Source organism: Diabrotica undecimpunctata, chromosome 4, assembly GCF_040954645.1.
Source record: "Diabrotica undecimpunctata isolate CICGRU chromosome 4, icDiaUnde3, whole genome shotgun sequence".
NCBI lineage: Eukaryota > Metazoa > Arthropoda > Insecta > Coleoptera > Chrysomelidae > Diabrotica > Diabrotica undecimpunctata.
Genome location: NC_092806.1, coordinates 140,195,919 through 140,217,121, shown reverse-complemented (window position 1 = coordinate 140,217,121; position 21,203 = coordinate 140,195,919). Strand labels below are relative to the sequence as shown.

The following is a 21,203-nucleotide window of genomic DNA, read 5'->3' as shown; positions in this document are numbered from 1 at the left end:
GACTATTTAGATAGAAATTTTTCCACGCCACATGGACTATCATAAAATTTAGTTACCTGCTATTGTTAGAACAGTAGGCTAGGGATTATTTAGCTGGTCATAGATGTACTTTTTTTGCTATTTAATGTTCATAGTAAAATCATCTGCCAGGAAACTCTTTTGCAAGCACACACACACACACACATGAGTTCATCCCAACCCCTATGGAACATGAGTGTACCACTGCTAGATAGTGGGACCCCCATGTCCGAAGATGAGACCGGTCTCGTTCCAAAAGAGCAAGTCATTTTGGCTCGGTACCTATCTGACCCCCAGGTTTTTCCACCACCCCTCCTCTACGTCTGACATACGCAGAGGAGGCTTGAACTGTTACGTCGGGCGATTTGGGAAAAGAAACACCCTCCGTTTTGCATGACTTGTGGTTAGGCCACCTATCTGTAGGGGTAGCTTAGTGTAGCTTTTCTCCCTATTTACTTTACTGAGTTTACTATGGCTTTACTTTGGGCTCTGTGACCCTAAAAAAATGTGTGTCCGATCAGGGGGTCGAAGCAAGCAAACGAAGGAATCGTAATCAATGGAGAGGTTGTAAATAATATTCGATACACAAACGACACTGTACTAGTTGCAAGAACAGTAGAAGAATTACAACGATTACTTACAAATATAAATATTGCCTGCAACAATGGCATATGGCATAAGTATCAATATCAGAAAAACCAAGTATATGGTCTTCAGTAAGAACATGACACAACCAGCACATATTAGTATAAACAGCGTTTATTTTAACGACACAAAAAGTATCAAGTTTCTGGTCTGGAGACCAAAACAATGAAATAAAAAGACGTATCGCAATTGCCAGGGCTACCTTTATAAATATGAGGAAATTCTTCTGCAACAGAGATATAAGCATTCCTCTACGATTAAGAATGTTACGCTATTATACGGTGTAGAGGCCTGGACTCTCAAACAGAACAACATAAAAAATATTGAAAATTTCGAGATGTGGTGCTACCGTCGCATGCTGAAATTAAGTTGGGTTGAAAGAGTCACAAACTTTGAAGTAATGCGAAGGATAGGAAAAGACCCAAAAATTTTGTCAACGATCAAACGAAGAAAACTCGAATATTTGGGTCACCTGATGAGAGGACATAAATACGCATTACTTCAAAATATAATGCAAAGAAAAAAAGAAGGAAAATGGAATCAAGACCGTAGAAGAATGTCATGGTTGCGTAATTTGAGAGAGTGGATTGGCTGTACCACTAATTAACTCTTTAGGTCAGCTGTAAATAAGGTCAGGATAGCCTTGATGATTTCCAATCTCCGATAGAAGTGGCACAAGAAGAAGAATAAGACGTATTTTAAGGGAATTCTATTATTTGTTTCGGTTTATTAGATATTTAAACCATTTTCAAAGCATATTATATTTATATAAATTTGTTTATTTTAGTAACCTTATTTATGGTTATTTTTGTGGTTATGATAATGACCCATTAAATAACAAGAAATAAAGAAACTCTTAAAATAAATAGGTATTTAGTTAATGGTCTTTTGATAGTTTAGATAGAAAAAGTCGATTAGCGAAAGATGGTTTCCGATAAATGTGAACGCCATTTTAAATAGTATAAATTTCGATTTTGTTTGGAAAACCAATGATTAATAAAATGGTTAATTGTCTTTAAATATTCATTCATTAATATCAGAATATTTTTGTTCAGTCGATTATAAACGAGTAAAGAGATTTGACACAGTTGTTTTTTGCAAGAGTGAATAGTGAGTTTATAGAATATGGAATTAACGTGTATTATACACAAGTTAAAAAATTAAAGTTGAGTCATTTATCACCTAAAGAAAAGAGTATTATCCTCAATCTCTACAATTATTTTAAGCAACACAATCCTTCCAATACGGTTGATAGTATAATTGAAATTTCGTCTAAAGTAATGGGATATTCAAAATTAACTGTATATAACATTTTAAAAGACGAAAAATCAGCTGGTATAACCCCACCCAAACCAGGAACAGGAAGACCAAAATTGTCCACTCATTTTTTTTTAAACAAATACCAACTTAAGATAACGTTTTGCAAGCCATTACCGACGATCCCGATTTATCCACAATATATATATATATATATATATATATATATATATATATATATATATATATATATATATATATATATATATATATATATATATATATATTTGACTAGTTCTAGTCAAAAGTCCGTTCCCACCCCTCGTATCTTTTGAATGGTTATACTTATAACAGTACAATTTGGAGGGAGGTAATAAACAGACTTAGGCTTTTTAAGTAGTCAGAACAAGTGACGTAATAATGACACATGACGTTACAGCGCCACTGTGACAGATAATTTTAAATAGGACCTTATAACCATACTAATTTTATTTGAGTTTTGATGAATAAATTAAATAAATACTTAAATTAAAGTTTCGCATTTGATTAATAAATATTAAATCCTCCGCCTCCGGTTACTTGTCAAAAAGTTGACGTTTTTCAATTCTCTAATTGTTTTTACGTCAACGTCAACGTCAACGTCAATTATGTTAATATACCTATTTAATCATACTAATTTTGTTTGGATGTAAATGATTTTAACGAATAAATAAATACTACTACAACGAATGAATAAATAAAATAAATACTAAAATTCTAGTTTGGCATTTAATTAAAAAAAAATTCTAACGCACGTCTTTGATTATTTGTCAAAAAAGTTGACGTTTGTCAATTCTATAGTTGTTTTTAGTTTGCAAAAGCGTTTATAGCTCAATATTTAGTTTCTGTTTCTGCTTAGTTTAGTAGATTCTCTTGGTATCTAGTATGCAAACGCGTTTATACCAAAGGCAGAATGATACGTACTGTAGCCGACAAAGTAGCAGCTGTGTTAATAATTGGTGAATGTGGGAATAATTTGCATGCAGCGGAACATCTTTTGCCCAGTGCCAAAATATACATTTTACACTTACTCATATTGTGCTTTTTCCAATCAGGATATTTTAGTAGCCACATTTTATAGGAATTTGTTTGTATCGTATATTCTTTAGCTAACTTATCGGTTTTATCGACGGCTCCTTTCGTTTTGTTGTAATGTAGAATAATTTCAGGTTTATAGGAGTGTTCTTCACCAGCCACTTTGTCGTCAATATGCTCACTTGAAAATAAGGTGACTACAGTTGTTGGTTTGGAACATAAGAGACTAATGTTCGATGTTTTCTAAAAGCAATATATATTTAGGGATTCTACAGTATTCACTGCCTTCCCTCGCTCAACCGTTTCCATCTCTCTCTGTTGTTCCATTCTCCATCGTTTAGTCCTCTCTTACTCATGGCGTCGTCTACTTCGTTCCTCCAGGATTTTCGGGGTCGTCCTCTTTTCCTCCTTCCTATGGGGCTCCATTCGGTTATTCTTTTTATCCATCTGCTGTCGCTAGCTCTTCTTACATGTCCATACCACTTTAGTCTTTTTTGTTCTATATATGTTAGTATGTCTGTTTCTATTGATGTTCTTTGCTTTATTTCGTCATTACTTCTCCTATCCATTCTTGTTACTCTGCAGCATCTTCGCAGGCATTCCATCTCTGTTGCTATTATCTTACTGCTGTTTTTCTTGTTTATGATCCAATTTTCGGCCCCATATGTCATAATACTTCGCACTAATGTTTTATAAATCTGCGTTTTTGTCTTCATATTTAGGTGTCTATCCCACCATACTGAGTTAAGTTGTCGGATTGCTGTTCTTGTTTGTCCTAATCTTTGTGTAATTTCTTCCTCTGTTGTTGCCTTTTTCGTGATTATGAACCCCAGGTATTTGAATTTATCCTTTCCTTTGATTGTTACGTTGTCATCAATCTGTAGATCTTCTATGTCTTCTTCACTTGTAGATAGGTACTCTGTTTTCGCGAGGTTAATATCTAGGCCAGCCTTGGTATATTCTTCTTGTAGTTTCTTCATCATGTAGCTGAGGTCGTCTTGGTCTTGTGCAATCACTACTTGATCGTCTGCAAAACTTAACGTATATAGGTATTCGTTCCGTACCGGTACTCCCATGCCTTCGCATTTTCTTTTCCATGTAGTCAAGGCTTTCTCTAAGTATATTTTGAATAGGGTTGGAGATGTGGAACAACCCTGCAGGAGCCCTTTTGTTGTGGTGAAGTCTCCTATGATTCTTGTTCCCATTTTAATGGACACTTTATTTTCTTTATACAGAGCTTTTGTAGCTTCTATGAGTTCCGTCTGTATTTCTAATTTGTACATTGCCTCCCATAGTTCTGACCTTGGTACAGAGTCATACGCCTTTCTCAGATCCACAAATGCCAAGTGTATATCTCTATTTTTTGCTTTTTTCTTTTCCAACAGTTGTTCCAGTGTGTATATGTGGTCTATGCATGATCTTCCTGCCGTGAAGCCTGCCTGATCCTCCCCGATTTTGCCTTTTATCGCTTGCTCTATCTTTTCTCGCAGTATCTTCCCATATAATCTTCCTATTGATGATATTACGCTTATTCCTCTGTAGTTTTCGCATCGTTTTCTATCTCCTTTCTTAAATATAGATGTCATATATGCCGCCGTCCATTCCTTTGGGAGCTGTTCTCCATTTATGGCTTTCTGAAATATCCATTGTATCATCCGGTGTAATTTTTTTGATCCGTATTTTATAAGCTCAGGTGAGATGCCTCCAGGTCCCGGTGCTTTCTTATTTTTGATTGCTTTTATGGCCGTTCTCATTTCCCTATCTGTTATTTCTATTTCTTGTTGTGGGAATCTGCTTCGTCTTCGCCTGTTTTCTTTTCCAATGAATTGTGGTCTTTGTTCTGTTAATAGTTCCTTGTAGTAGTCCTTCCATTCTTTGTCCTGTATATTTCCCAATTTAGTTTTTTCTTTTGAGTTTTGTTTCAATCCTCTCAGTACTTTCCATGACTCCGAAGTTCTTGTACCTCCTATATATGTTTCAATATTTAAGCAGATTCTTTCCCATTCTTCGTTCTTTTGCTGTGTTATTTGTTTTTTCACTTCTCTATCTTTTTCTCTATATTCTTTATAAACTTCATCGTTGTTTGTAGTCAGCCATTTTCTGTATAGTTGCTTTTTTTCTTCAATTATTCTTTTTGTTGGTTCATTTATTTCATTATAGTGCTGTTTATTTGTTATATGTTCTTTTTCCCCAAGGGCTTCGAATGCTGCTTGCTTTATACTCGCCTTTATATGCTCGTATATTTCTTCGATGTTGCCGTATCTAAATTCTATTAATTTTTGGTCTAGACGTTGTTGGTATAGTTCTCTTATTGATTGTTCTTGGAGTAGTTCTATATTGTATTGTTTTTCTCTTATAGTGTTCAACGGTTCTTCTGTGGAGGGGGTCTTGTTATGTTTCCAATTAATGCCCATTTTTGCTGTCAGTAGTCTATGGTCCGTTCCACATTCTGCTCCTCTTTTGACTCGCACATCTTTGATCTTTATTGTGGTATCTTGTTTGATTATTATGTAGTCTATTATCGATTTCAGCTTTCGTGTTTCTTGCGTCCATGTATATTTATGAATATTTTTATGTCTGAAGAATTCGTTGGTGATTTTTAGGTTGTTTAATTCGCATAATTCAATCAGACGTTCTCCGTTATCGTTTTGTTCATCCTCTCCAAATCTCCCCACTACTTTATCGTTTTCTTTCCTTCCGGTTCTGCCGTTAAGGTCTCCTGCTATAATTATCTCCACGTTCTTTTTAATTAGCTCTATTTTATTCTGAAGTTGTTCCGTGAAATGTTCTTTTTCTACTCTCGGAGAATCGTCTCTAAGATCTAATCTAATCGTTTCTAAAAGCAAACATACTTGAATAATCTGCTTTATATGATGCTAGTAGAAGCTCCCTTGGAATAAACGTTTTATTTTTTCGAGGAGTTCCACATAGAGATATAATTCTTCTCCCATAACTTATCCGCAAGTTGTAAACTCGTAAAAAAATTGTCAGTTGTTATTCTAAACCTCCTTCCAAATGGTCTATCAATTCTAGGACAACTCTTTGGCATTGAGCTTTTCCCACCTTAGGATCTTGTTTTCCTAAAAATTAATAGATTTAAAAATTTGCTTGTTTTCTTATTGACAATTCAAAAACTTATCCCAACAAATTTGCATGTTTACAATAAAAGAAGTAGTGCAGTCCACAAGGGCCCATATCTTTAATTCGTACTTGTCAGGTTTGCTCTTCATATAAACTCGGAATGGTGCTTTACCTCTAAAAGGCACGAGCTGCTCATCTACACACGGTTGGTCGCCTGGATTAAGTGATTTCTAACAATTAGAAATAAAAATATCACATACATCTCTTATTGGCGCCAGTTTATATACTGATTTTCGTTCTTGTCTTGTTTCAAAATTGTCAAAAGGTATAAATAAAGTTATTTGTTTGAATTTATCTTTATACATAGAAGCTGGTATTATAGGACGGCAGTAAGCAATATCGTCAACATATGGATCACCTCTTGCGATCCATGAAAAGCTCCAAGTATAAACAATACTCTCCTAATATAGCGTTTTCACTATTCCATTTTTCGTAATACACTTCCGATTAGTTTCCATGACAATTATGTTTAAAATTTTGTCTGAAAAAAAAACAGAAGGAATGCGTTTTTGATACTTGATATGTCATCATTAGAATCATAATATCAGAACAAATAATAAGCTATTTTGAACATGTGCTTCGAAGAAATGATCTTGAAAAACTTACCATCCAGGGAAAAGTAGAAGGCAAAAGAAATAGAGGTACATCTCCCACACGATACACGGACCATATTGTTACTACCATTGGCGCTCCATTGTCAGAATGTGCTAGAATGGCATAAGATAGAAAAACGTGGAGGAACATTGGGAAATTTAGCTAATAGCTTCATGGTATCACGATACCTGCATCAAATTAACGACTAAGAAGAAGAAGATGTCATCATTGTAATTTGTAGAGCATGTGTACGAATATTGGCCTTTGTGCGTTTCACTTTTTTGTTTTTTTGGCAACCTTGACCACTCAGTTCCATCTTTAGATACATATACCGGTAAGTCTTCAGAGTCAGTAACTGTTGGTTCATTTTGCTCTATGCTTTGATTAATAATAAGGTTATTTTCTTCTTCTACCTCTGTTACGTTTAGTGTTGCCTAAATGCAAGAACAAGACGAGTCTTGGTCCTGGTATTCCACTCCCGATCTTGGTCTTGTTCTTGCAGGAATAGTCTTCCAAGTCTTGCAGTTACTTATTAGCCTGTTGCTATTTATTAAACCTTACTTTACATCTTAGAACAATGTAACAGAGTTAGTACATTTTAAGCTTGAATAAACATAGCTATATTGAAGACCAAACAAATTAATAAATGTCCAAACAACTGACACCGGATGAGGTGGGGCTTTGCAAAAACGCAAGAACAAGATCAAGACCGATTTTGGGCAACACTAGTTACATTGTCTTCATCTTCTAAATCACTTGCTGTTTCCTCATTGATATTAAGCTCTGGATCATCACTTTCAAGTAAACGTAAAAGTTCATCTTCACTCAGTTGCATTCGGCTATATATAAATGAAACATAAATCATGTTCAGAATTTTATGCACTATTCACAAATACGACAAGAAACCAACTGAACTTAATATATTTACAATATTTCGTTAAATTTTATCGCAGCTCGGGGAATTCCCCATTTAAACATATAAAATCCTTACATAAAACGATAGTACACTCATAGTCGGCACTAATCCGTAAAATATATGGGATTCCCACATTATTACAACTACTTTATTAGAATTTATTTTATATGACATAAAAGGCTGGCCGGGGTATTATCACCAGATGGGGGGCCCTAAGGGCTTGAAAAATCACTGCCTCTTAAACACTCCTACGGTGCCTTACAGAGGGGCTTCGATCAGTCAATTCGAAGATCCCTCTGCGTACCTTCCATTGTCAATGGATTATTGCTGTTTCTCACACAATGAAGTAAATAGAAGTAAAATAAAACACTTTTTGAGGGGGGGGGAAGAAAATCCAGAATGGAGTGGAGCAGAGCCCCTTCATTGGACTCCCAGGGTGCAGAGACCCTATTTGGGAGCCAAGACCAGACTGAGGCCGAGAGTATTCCGAGAGTAGTAGACCATATTTATAAGTGTATTAATATTTATATGGCATTTTCAGATCTCTCGACCAATAATAAATTTGGAAGCAGTTTTGAGGTGGAACGATACACATCAGGGTGCGTATTAGTCCATGACTTATGCACCAGGATGACAGTATTAGGAGATCCCAGCAATGCTGGGCCAGCATATAAAATTCAAGTTTAAATTTAATCTCACAGTTAAATGTTCTTGTAGGCATAATTTTTATCAACACAATAAACTACAGATAGATAAAAACTGCCGATTAAAAATTAAGATCTATAAAGTAACAGCCAAAAATTGTGATCTGAGGTGAAAATAGACCCTGGCCAGTCCGGTGAAGGTTAATAGTAATTAGTTTTTGACAAATATTTTATTTCGCTCATTTATTGAAGTTATACTTCTATACGCGCGCTCCACGTTGGAAATTTGTATGAGAGTGAATCTGTGAAATGATTACCCGTTAGTGCCACACCCATTTTTTTATATAAAATAAGCTGCTCATGACGTATATGCCTGTTCTTTATATCAAACTAAAGCTAATTTTATCTTAGTATGATGGATTCTGGTTTGACAAGTGATTATATGTATATTATTATATATCTATTGATGCATGATTTAAAAACTCACACAACTGACACTTCAAACTAGTAGCATTGCGAGCTAGCTGTATTTTATTTTATTTTTGATACCTTGCGTTTTTAACAGCTGCAACTCTAATTTTCGACCATTTTTGCTTAGACAAACTTATATCACCATATTAAGAAATAAGTTAGCTCTAATTTGATATAAAAAAATCGGTTGCCTGTAAAGTCGGTTTTACGGGCGAAGATTTTACGTGACAACGTCTTTTTCTCGGTAGAATATTTATTGATATGAATATTATTAAATTGCACAATAGGAACAAGGAATTGAATGAAAATAAGAATTGCACAAATTTTAACTATAGAAATATATTTTGTTTACTACAACATTGTACATGTAAACTTAAACTTAACTAATTTCTATTTGAGTGATTTTGTTGATGATAGGACGATGATAGGAGAAATAGCATCGCACCAGCGGACCGATCATGTTTGAGTGGGAGAGAGACACAAGGCATTCGCCGGTCCGGCGGGCCTCTCTCTCGTTCGGTGACTCATCGTAACAGACGTGAGCGGGCGTTACACTTTTTCATGAGTGACTCTGAGCCACAACCTAATTTAAGACGTTGTCACGTCAAAAACATGCTTATACGTCACGAGCAGTGTATTTTATTCAAAAAATAAATAAACGAAATAAAATTTTTGTCAAAAATTAATTACTAATAATTGAACTAAAAATATTTGCGGCCAATTTTTGACAGGCAACCTAATATCAATGTATTCTCCTAATTTTAAATGTACTTAAATGTTGATTTGATTAACTACTTTAGGCAGTGGGATCTTAGGCTAATATATAAACCTTATTTACTACAACAAAATAATTCCCCTCTAAATCAAATTTAAAAAAATGTCAGAAATCAAAAGTTGAGATGGCACATATGGATGTTAAAAAATTTCTTGACTGGATTTTATGAGTAAAAAAGCTATAACAAATCAACAATGATAAATAATTACGCATTACAAAATTTATAAATACCTTTTAGCCGCCTTTAAAATTGGTTAAATTTATTTCTTACCTGAAATTAAAGAAAAAAATTATTTAACGCACATAAAGTATGTTCAGGATAAATATTGATTAATGTCATTTGTTATCAAAAGTACAAGGAGCAATTAGCTGAGGAGCAGACTTTCATATCGCACTTGTTCATTTTTAACATTTTTCAGGAAGCGAGAAAAACTGCTACTCAATTATTAATAAAGTTAAAATAAAAACACAAAATATGAATAAATGTACTTTTTTATTTTTAATTTATCCTATTTATAAGTGTCATCAAGCTTTATTAGTTTTTTCAAAAAAAAATTATTGATGGACAAAACGCCATTTGGTTGTCTTTAAACGACAAAATGTAGTTTGATTATCCCTAAATGATTAAAATAAAATATGAACGGAAAATGCATTTCTGCGTGTTTTTAATGCAATATAGTAAAAAAAATCATATGTCATCCTCCAGAAGACAGTAACATTCTTCTCCATCTCCGCATTGATCGCAGGTCTGGTCTTTCTCAATTGTATTTTCACGATACTGCTCTTTCAAAATTGGATCTAACCAATTTAGCTCTGCATCTAATGACCACTCTTTGTCTGATAAACTAACTAAAAATTTTGATAAGCTATCCAGTTTTTTCTTCTTAACAGCATGCTTCATTGGCAATTCCGGCAGTACCTACTATGTTACTTAGTTTTTCTGTGGTTGAATTAAACTTGAAAACTTTTTAGAATAGTCACTATTTCTATATAATACCTCTGTTTTATACAAAATTTTAGTTTCCCCAGCAGTTGGTTTGCCTCTAGTTATGATTATTCTTTTGGCTCCACTGATACCTATAACTTTTTTGAGTGAAAGTGCTGCATGTCTTATGTCATACAAAGTCCAATCAAAGCCCAGCTCAGGTACTTGTCTTTTCTTAGAATAGATTTCATAATATTTGTCTGATAACTTTATAAAAGCATGAGCACGTAAATCTAGCTCAACTTGACTAAAAACTCGATCAGATGGCATAAACGAATGGCCACGAATGGGAAACGTCATCGTAATTGTTGTAATAACTTTTGGGGCATTACTTAAAAGTCACATTTATCATGATGTGGGAATTTTTATTCTGACCACCACATCCATCCGAAAACAATCTTAGATGTTTAATATCTGGGTCAAAATCAGTCTTTTTTAGAAAGTCAGTCAACGCGGAACTTATTTCTACCACACCTCTTTATGCTTCATATTCAAGCCATGTATAAAAAACAGGAGTTTTTGTTAAAATATCTGTCACATAAAATGTATAAAAAGACAGTTTCAGAGCATAGAATGCTTCCGTAAGAGTCGCTTTTGGTAGATGTTGGACCTAGGGATGGGAAAAACCTACCGGTTTTAACCGAAAACCGGTTTTTTACTTCGCAATAACCGGTTTTATCGGTTGTTTTTTTGTCCCGGTTATAACCGGTTTTTTATGTTTAAAGTAAAAACCGGTTATTAGGTTTTTACGGTGATTAGGATTAGGTTAGGTATTATTTTGGATTCCAATCATAATTATTATTTTCAAGTAATTATGTGTGCATATGTGAAAGTGCAAACTCTCATCAGCCAGAAACAATTAAGTTTTATTATAATATTTCGTTGAAAAGGTGCTTGTAATCATAATATTTACATAAGAAGTGATCTGGTACATCATCTATTTTTCTCACTTGACTCTTGACATTGATAGTGGGTGAATGGCTGTTTCTGATTACCAAAAATAATGTTCTGACTATAAATATCGAATTACCGATTACGAATACGAATCTCCAAGGATATCCCTACGTTTTCAAAACGATACACCCATACAGGAAGTATTAAATGTACCTATTATACAAATATACAAACGTGTTAAAAGTAATACATAATAATTTTTTTGATGGTAGTAAAAATAAAAGATGAATTGCATTATTCAATTTATTTTTAAGTAAAATATTTATGTTGATATTATTTTTTTTTAAATCCCATTTGAAAGTCTGGGAAATTTTTTAAAAGTTGAAATGGTTGGTGTGGGGAATTTTTTATTTTTTATTTTAGAGGATTATATTTGTAAATGGTAAATTAAATTTGCATCATTAATTAAATACAATAACTGCATATTATATTCTACTCTCATTATATTAATTGACAATAGAACCTGAATTATTTTAGCGCTCTCTGCTGAGCAGTAGTATAATAATTTTGGTTTACTGCACCAAGGATGATTTCTGGTTCAGATATAAAACTAATCACTAAAATTGTAAGCATTTTATCGCCTTTAGATGAGGCCACAAAGGAGATCTCGGGTTCCCAGTACATTACTGCTAGCCTTGTTATCCCCCTTGTGTCTATTATCAAAAGATTTTTAAAAAACCTCAAGCCAAACCTTAGTACAGCTCGAAAGTTATGCCAAAAGCTTATAACTAGCCTTCAAGAGAGGGGCACTAAGCTTTTACTAAATCCCCTGCTTTGCCATGCTACAATCACGGACCCGAGGTTCAAAAAACTATATCTGAATCCGTATATAGCGGAGACAGTCACATCCAATTTAGGCTCGGAAGTTAGGACGTACCTTACCGAAATCGGAAAACTTTCTCCTTCCTGCTCCTTCCAGAATGAAGAAGTCAAAGTGAGTTTAAAATCAAACCCTCTTTGGTCTTCACACGATCTGGAGTAGGTGAACAGTGGTTTCAGTTGAAGTTCTCAGGACACACAGATTCAAAGTTCTTTTTCAAATGAACTGACTCTATATCTGCAGCGGCCTTTGCTGCCAAGTGATCCATTTTTATTCTGGGATCAGAACAGAACCTGTAATCCAGGCTTGGCTTTTATAGCTAAAAAAATACATGTCGTTGGTCGGAAGTTCGGTGGCATCAGAGAGACTGGTGTCATCATTGAATGATATTGTGTCAGGTGAGAGAAGCCGCTTAACCGATCAACATATATATGAACGAGTTTTTCTCAATAGGCATCATGAAAAATACTGGCCAACATAATGCTAAATCCATTTCATATAATATAACCTATTTGTAACCTTCTAACCTATACTTTTTTACTTAAAATATTACTTTATATTCTTTTATTGTATATTATTGCAATATGTATATATTAATCTTACTCTATATTATATTTAATAATAATCACTAAGTATGTATTAATAATAAAATAATAAATAAATATAATAATTAATAGAATAAAATGGTTTTATTAAAAATTGTGTTTTATTTATATTGATATTGATGTTCTTTCGATAGTACTAATTTTGATCATATTGATATCGAGTCGAATGAAGTATCGCAAACTAAAGTGCATTGTAAATGTAACTTTGTAACTATTGGATTAAAAAAACCGAAAACCGGTTTTTGAAAAAACCGGTTTTTTTTTGCCGGTTATAACCGCCAGGTTAAACCGTAAGCAAAAAAAAAACCGGTATAACCGAAAACCAGTGTTTTGTCAAAAACCGCCATCGTTGGACCTGTTGCAGATCAAAGCAATATGCCACGCTATCATCAGATTCCTCCTTCATTGATTTAAAAAACTGCTCTGCTCGCGTGTTGTAAATAGGTAAATCCATTTTTTATTTTAATCTCTGCTATTCACAAAAACACAACATAACCTGCAATTGACTTTATTTCTCTCTTACGTTTCTACGAGGTGTTAGCCAAGGATGTATACTTTCACCTATATTATTCAACCTATATTCAGAGGAAATATTTAGTGAATCCTTGGAAAATTGCGAACATGGAATCCTTTTACATGGAGTACGCCTAAACAACATCCGCTATGCAGATGACACAGTTATTGTTGCAGACATTTTAAACAGTTTACAGCAACTAATAAACAAAGTAAATGAAGTAAGTGAAACATTTGGACTACAACTAAACATAACAAAAACTAAATTTATGGTTATCAGCAAAAATAAAATTAGAGACGTGCAACTGCTTATCAAGAATACACCAGTGGACCGAGTAAAACAGTTTACCTATCTTGGCCCAATAGTAAACGAACAATGGGATTACTTACAAGAAGTAAAATGTCGAATAGAGAAGGCCAGGAGTGCATTCAACAACATAACCAAACTCTTTAAAAGCCACAACCTTAATCTGGAGATAAAAGTAAGGCTCCTACGATGTTATATCTTCTCGATATTATACTACGGAATTGAATCCTGGACACTCACTGAAGCAATCGAGAAAAGACTTGAAGCCTTTGAGATGTGGCTATACAGAAGAAACCTAAGGATATCATGGACGGACAAGATAACCAAAGAGACTGTACTACAAATAATCGGGAAAGAAAGAGAAGTGATGCATACGATTAAAAGGAGAAAGTTAGAATATCTCGGACACATAATGAGAAACGGCACTAAATACAGATTACTGAAAATAATCCTTCAAGGCAAAGTATTCGGAAAGCGAGGAATTGGGAGAAGAAGAATATCATCATCAAAAGCATCAGCCAAAATAATCGCCAATATTCGAAACAAATTGGTAACAAAAGTAGAAGAATTACGTTTAGAATATATGAGTATGTAAATTAATAAATGATGTTTTGACGAATCCAACGACACATCGAACTCAAAATGTGAAAATATGGAAAAAGTGCGATTTGAAAGTCTGCTCCTAAGTTACTCAATCAAAAAGTCTCGGAGATAAATCCATCAATATAAGAACAGTAAGAGCTTGTACTCAAGCGGGAGTTATTCTTGCTGTCAATAGGAGTTTTAGCAAAGATCAAAAGAGAAGGATTTTGTGCACTCAGCGATTGAAAAGACGACTTTCAAGAAAATTTTAATAAAAACAAACTGGATTCATTCATTGCAACAATGTAAAATTCTAATATAAGGATCTGTTATCAGGGCAACACTTTTTCTGATTTCAATAACCAAAATATTAGAACATCTACACCAACTCGTTAAAACCTTTTAATGGCGGCTTTATGAAATATTTGGAATAAACAGATAATATGTAAAATGTCTTTTAATCATAACATATTTTAATAGATTTTGAAGTAAAGAAAATATTGAATATCTTTGATCCTTTGATTGATTGAAGTTTATTGGTGTTCGTTTAAGCAGAGAAGAACAAGTTGAGGGAACTGAGTTTATAGATAATTTAGCCACTTTAAAAGATGGTGTTGACTCGGCTAAAATAATGGCATATTTAGCAGTTTATCGGTCTGAAGAGGGATTTTTTAGAAAACCATATATTGTAAAATCAAATAGTGGAAAGGTACATGTTTCGGAACAAAATTAACTAAACTATGTTTAGTTGGATTTACCACTGCTAATTAGTTTAAGATATATTAAGCCTGCCTTCATCAAGTGCAGCGACTGAAAAAAGTTTCAGTACTTATGATTTATCCACTCCTCTAAAAGAAACCGGCGTACAACTGAACGGTCTGGTAAGGTAACTTTTATTGCTCACAATTTAAAATTGTTAGACAGATTAATCCATGACTGAGCTGGACAATCCCACAACTTCTCATCAGTACATTGAAATGTAGAATGAAGATGACTAGGATGAGCTAATGATAGAAATAGATTCTGAATCTGAGGCCTCAACTTTTTCAGGTTAGATCTGTATTTTTTTATATATAAAAAACACTGTTGTTTCATCTCATAATTTTGTATATAATTTCATGATTCTAAATACACTATTCCATCTTTAACAATATCCCTATAGGGTTCATTCCCAAACAATTCTCCCCGTCGAGAATATTCTCGAGAATATTCTAAAATTTTTCGTTCTCGAGAATTTTACAACACTAGTAGCCCAGTCTGGTTAAAAAAAAGGTGGAAAAATATTTCGCAGATATCTGAAGCTGTTAAGACATAGGTGGGGGATACTAGATGATGAATAGATGAAAAGATACTCCTAGTTTTACCTTGCGTTTTTTTAAGCAATAATTTATGGTCACCATTTGATTTTTTATCTATAAATTTTTTCCCTTATATTTTAAATAAACAATATTTATGTCAAGAATATCTTTATTTTCCCGTTTTTTTAATTAAAATTGATAAATAATTTACAGAGATATTTGCAAAAAAGCAGTTTTTTGCACTAATTTATAAATTTTATTAATTTTTTTATAACAAAATAAAACGGTATTAATACATTTAAAAATCAAGGAATTACCATCTTTTATATTTGTGCGAAATTTCCCCGCGATCAGTAAAACATTTTATAAGTTATTTAATTTGTTTATCCCTGAGGCTAATTATTTAAACTATTGAGCTTGCCCTATGCCTGATGCTAGACACATTCAGCAAATTTCATAGGTTCATAGGATTCTTTAAGACTTATACTATCTCAGAAGTTAAATGCATATTGAGTTTTCATCGAAATTATTTACAAAATAAACGTTTGAAAAGGGGTATGTTTTTTACTTATAAACAATTGTAATAACTTCTACATTTTTCAAGCTACAGACATGTACGTACAACCATTGGATAGCTGGTAAAAAAGCTCACGTTAAAAAATAAAAAACCTTCTATGACCAATAGGAACGAAGTTAGTGACTATTTTAAAAAAAATCACATATCCATTGTTAATAAACATTAAGAAGTAAAATTTGCACAAATTTTGAATGAAAATCTAAACTTTATATTGAAACTTATAGCTATTAAATTTATCTAATTTTTCGAAACGACGGTACTTTCGAAAGATCGACATAGGAAAGTGGAGATCTGTTTCAGCTCCGTTTTTTTTTTCGGCATCGGAACTTCAAATTGCAACACATAGGAAAAATTTACATTATCTCGGCTTCCTTTGCAGTTGCAAGCCTCTTTTTTATTCTGGGGTAACTCGTCGAAATATGAATAACTACATAGTTTTCACTAGCCGGAAAATATGGGAAAACTCGGAAAAATTGAGTCCATTTGAAATTCACCCTAAATACTTACTTTTTTTTAATTTGCTCGAATAGTCTGTGGCAGTATTAATAATGATGACATAATTTTCACCCCCCATAAATCTCGGAAAATCCCGGAAAATCAACATATGTTTTTTCATTTTATATCAATGATGTAATAATACTTATATATTTTATAAATTAAATTTCAGGTAATTTTTTAAACATTATATTATTATATTCCTTATATTAATTATAATTGTTTGTATTTTTATAATTAACAATATTGATTTTTATTCTATTTTTCTTACAAATATGATATACAATATTAATCTAATCTGCCTTACTGCTTTGATAAAATAAGTCGATTTTCTCATCACTTGCCTTATTAAATTTTGCAATGTTTATTGAACTTTACTTTTTTTATTTTCTTTACATACATTGGTTTAAAAGTTAAAATTTGGTTCATTTATTTGACTTCACTGTCAGGTCTGAACCTTTTTGTTGCAGGTTGTTTGTCTTCACTTATTAAGTCAGTCTTTCCATATATTAACATATTAATGGGCGATCTTAATGCCAATGTGGGTCAAGGTAAGGTAGGAGAACAAGTAGGAAAATATGGGCTTGGAAACAGAAATGACAGAGGAGATCGATTGATTCAATTTTGCCAAAGTGAAGATTTCGTAATAACAAATACCTTTTTCAAATTACCTCCTCGACGGTTATATACATGGACATCTTGTAACAAAATACTGGGGTGTGTAGGAGGAGAGAGGTATAAGAAGAGTGGTCTATATATATGGGATAAAATAGATAACAATTAAGTAAAGAAGTATGAAAAAAAATATTGAACGGAATGTGGCTAGGCTAGCAATGTAGGCAGGAGAATGACCACTAGAAACTCAAGGATGGATACGGCCAATTTGCATGCCTTTTAAAGACAGTAAATCAGGAAAATATGTATGATGGATAGAAAAGAAGATATGAAAAATGAATATATATAATGAAAATTAACAAAGAAAACAAATTGAGGGCGCCAGAAGAGGGATACTACTCTAAAAAGAGTAACGGTCACTCTTCCAGGTATCGTATACTGCTAAAATTAATTAAAGTTGATGTAATAAACAAAAATGCTGTAAATGTAAAAAGGTAAGGAAATATTAATAAAAAATTATATGCAAAACAAATTCAAGTTTATTAAATATAACTTCTTAGATTTTGACAATCTCTAAGTTACCAAAAAGTATATGAAAATTTCACAATATAATATTTAAAAAAAAAATGTTGAAAACAACTATAATAAAAAGTTGAAAATTACGCAGAATAACTCTGATATAGAGTGTACAACCTACATCTAGGTTAAAAAACAACCTTAAACAAAAAATAATGCTAACGTTGGAAGAACGTATAGCCACGTAAATATATCATACTAACCTACAATATGACCAACAATATTGTTAAACACCTCTAAATTCACATACAAACAAAATAATATATATAAATGGGAACAAGCCAAATTAAACAATTGAAACGGTATATTATCCTGAAGGGATAATAACCGGAGTTAATAACGCAAGATGAAATATAAAAAATTAGTTAAGTAAACAAATAATGAAATAATTAAAGTTAATAAGGAAATAATTAAAGTTAATAAAGAAATAAATGGTTAATACAAAAAACAATGGAAGATAATCTCTGGGTAGAATTTGAGCTCAAACTTACCGATACCTTACACCAAGGGGAGTTATATTAATTAATATATATATATATATATGTTATAAAAAAAACTAGAACTGGTGAAACAAGATATATATATATATATATATATATATATATATATATATATATATATATATATATATATATATATATATATATATATATATATATAGTTCTGAATCAAAAACCAACTGTCCTCCTACAGCTGTCTGGAAGGATACTCCCGAATGGTTTCGGTGTCCCAGCGAAGTCCTCCTTGAGGTCCGAAATTAGCACGGAGCTGGTGCTAATTGGTTCAGTTCCGATGATGACTGTCCTGCCCTACCTCTAGGTGCAGGCTGGAGAAAAAAAAATGAGGGTGGAGTAGATAATACTCCCTGTGGCTTGTCCCAATGACCCTGATTCTAATAGAGTTGAAGTGGTACTCTCCCTCGGATGTTCAGATAGCTACTCAATTCCGTGCTAGAAATCTCACTTCACCTCCCGAGTTTGCGAAAACACCGTCAATTAAATCGTTATGGTATACTTAGAATATTTAACTTCTTGAAGTGAAGGAAATTCTATGCATTAATTGGATTTTCTTTCGCTAACTGCCACTTGTACCACTTCAAACTCTAGATCAGAAGTGAATTTTAATTCACAGTTAATTAACCAAGAAGAGCCAATTTCCACCTCCCTTAATCTCCTGTCATCTCTTTTGGTTCGCAATGGTACCAAATTAGAACAGAGTGACAACTTAAATTATTAACAATACACACTTAATGGGCAAATGAACACTTAAAGTTAGGCAACCCATACTACATCTCTGAAATTATTTTTAATATAAATTGTTTATTATTTAAATACAAATTGTAATAAAAGTAACGACTGTTACATTCCCCTACTAGTCGGGAAAAAAAAATTTTAATCAAAAAAATTTTTTTCATAAAATTAAAGTATCAATAACTAAATGTACTGGCCTAACATTCCACGTTGATCCGTAAGTTTACACAAAAAAAATAACCACGAACTAAAGATCGCGGGAAAAAAAGAATGGTCATGGCGCCAGACACCACAAACTCAGATGACTCAAAGTAAAAATCAAAGTCTCAATCGACAATATGCTTAAAAGCCAAATATTAACTAAATATACCAACTAAATTCTTGCTGACAAATAAATGTCGAATTGGGCACTAAATCCAAAATTGAACTATCCATGGACATCAGATTTATAAGACTAAGTATATCCAAGGACGAACAACCAGGCAATGTATGAGCCAATTCAAACAATATCTCACCCGGAGATATACTAAACTAAGATCAAAGAAATCATAAACTAAATAGGTTAAGAATTGAACACTTAATCCAAAATTGAACTAACAATGGACACCAGATTCATATTAATATATCCAGAGAAGAACAATCAGGAAGATTTATGGAGCAATTCTCACCAAACCAAATAACACAAATAGTAATCTAAATCGTAAACATACCAAAGTATATCAAAGACGTAATAACCAAAATAAATGTGAAATAGGACGCTTAATCCAAAGTCAGACTATCAATGGACACCAGATTCATAAAAACATATCCAAAGAAGAACGACCAGGAAGATTTATAGACCCATTCACACCAATACTAAATCTCAAAACTATATGAGGTCTACGTACACCCACATATGGTGATACGAACTTACATAACCAAATAAACCAAATAAGTGAGGAATCAGACACTGAATCCAAAATCGGACTATCGATGGACACCAGATTTATAAATAGAGCATATCCAAAGAAGAACGATCAGGAAAGGGCCAATTCTCACTAATGCTAATAACTAAATTAGCTCTTACCCTCATCCGGTAATATGAGCCAATGCCAACTAAGTAATTACAATAAAGCAAAATTTCCTAAAGTGTGAAGCAGCATTGTCACACTTATTCAGACTAAGTAATGTAATATGTAACTGAACTAAACCAAAGATAAAGATAAATACCTAAAGTCTAAAGTCTAAAATGGACTAAAGGAATTCAGAGGCTAAATAAATTTTGAGGGTGCTGGTATTCGCTAACTATAGCATGGGGCTACAACAGATGTATGAGAATAACCAGACACCGATAAAATCCCAATAGAAATCATAAGAAAATATAAGTGGTGGACTTTTCCTATAATACCATTACTAACGATAGAAAAAAAAATATGTCGAGAACAAGCAACCAATTTTGAACAAAACTGTAGATTTATAACAAGTTCTCGCAGCATGGAATTATCCGGGAATAGTCCTAAATCTAAACAGCAATTTATGCCTAAGGAAAGAAGTGGGATTACACTAAGAGGACAACTCATTTGTCTAAACTCTTAAATAATGAAAATGACTAACTTGACATGTGTAGGGATAGTTAAAGAAAAAACATAACCTGAAGTAAGATAACTAATATGAACTAATTAAACTTCCCTATCAAGTTGTGAAAAGGTAACTGGAATATTTGGACAATCACACAAGAATGGTTAGGACATGTCGCGAGCATTTCCTGACCAGAAATATTATGAGGCATAAACATCTGCCTACTCTGCAATAAACACATATAGTACGAACCTAATTGAACAGCAGTGATCAGTTGCTGAGCAACAATCTCGAACCCACGTATTCACTAAAGCTGAGTATTGACAGATTCATTGACAGAAAATTCAGAAGAATAAGTAAGAAGAAATAAGAAGGACACCGCGCCGGTCATCCTTACCTACTTCAAAATTCCAAACTAATTCCAGAACCATCCTGTATATGGAATCAGGACATAAATTATTGTAGAGTATTTAAGATTTTCGTGACAAGTGAGAATAAAGCAGACCAAAGATAAAAAAAAATCACAACATCTTT

The 21,203-nt window shown here is 33.0% G+C and overlaps 1 protein-coding gene across 1 annotated transcript in view; it reads right to left on the bottom strand.

Annotated features, from left to right (window-relative positions):
* The window catches only part of LOC140440117 (uncharacterized), a 352,003-nt gene that overhangs the window by 155,142 nt on the left and 175,658 nt on the right, over nucleotides 1-21,203 (bottom strand). The gene's annotated exons all lie outside the window — the stretch shown is intronic.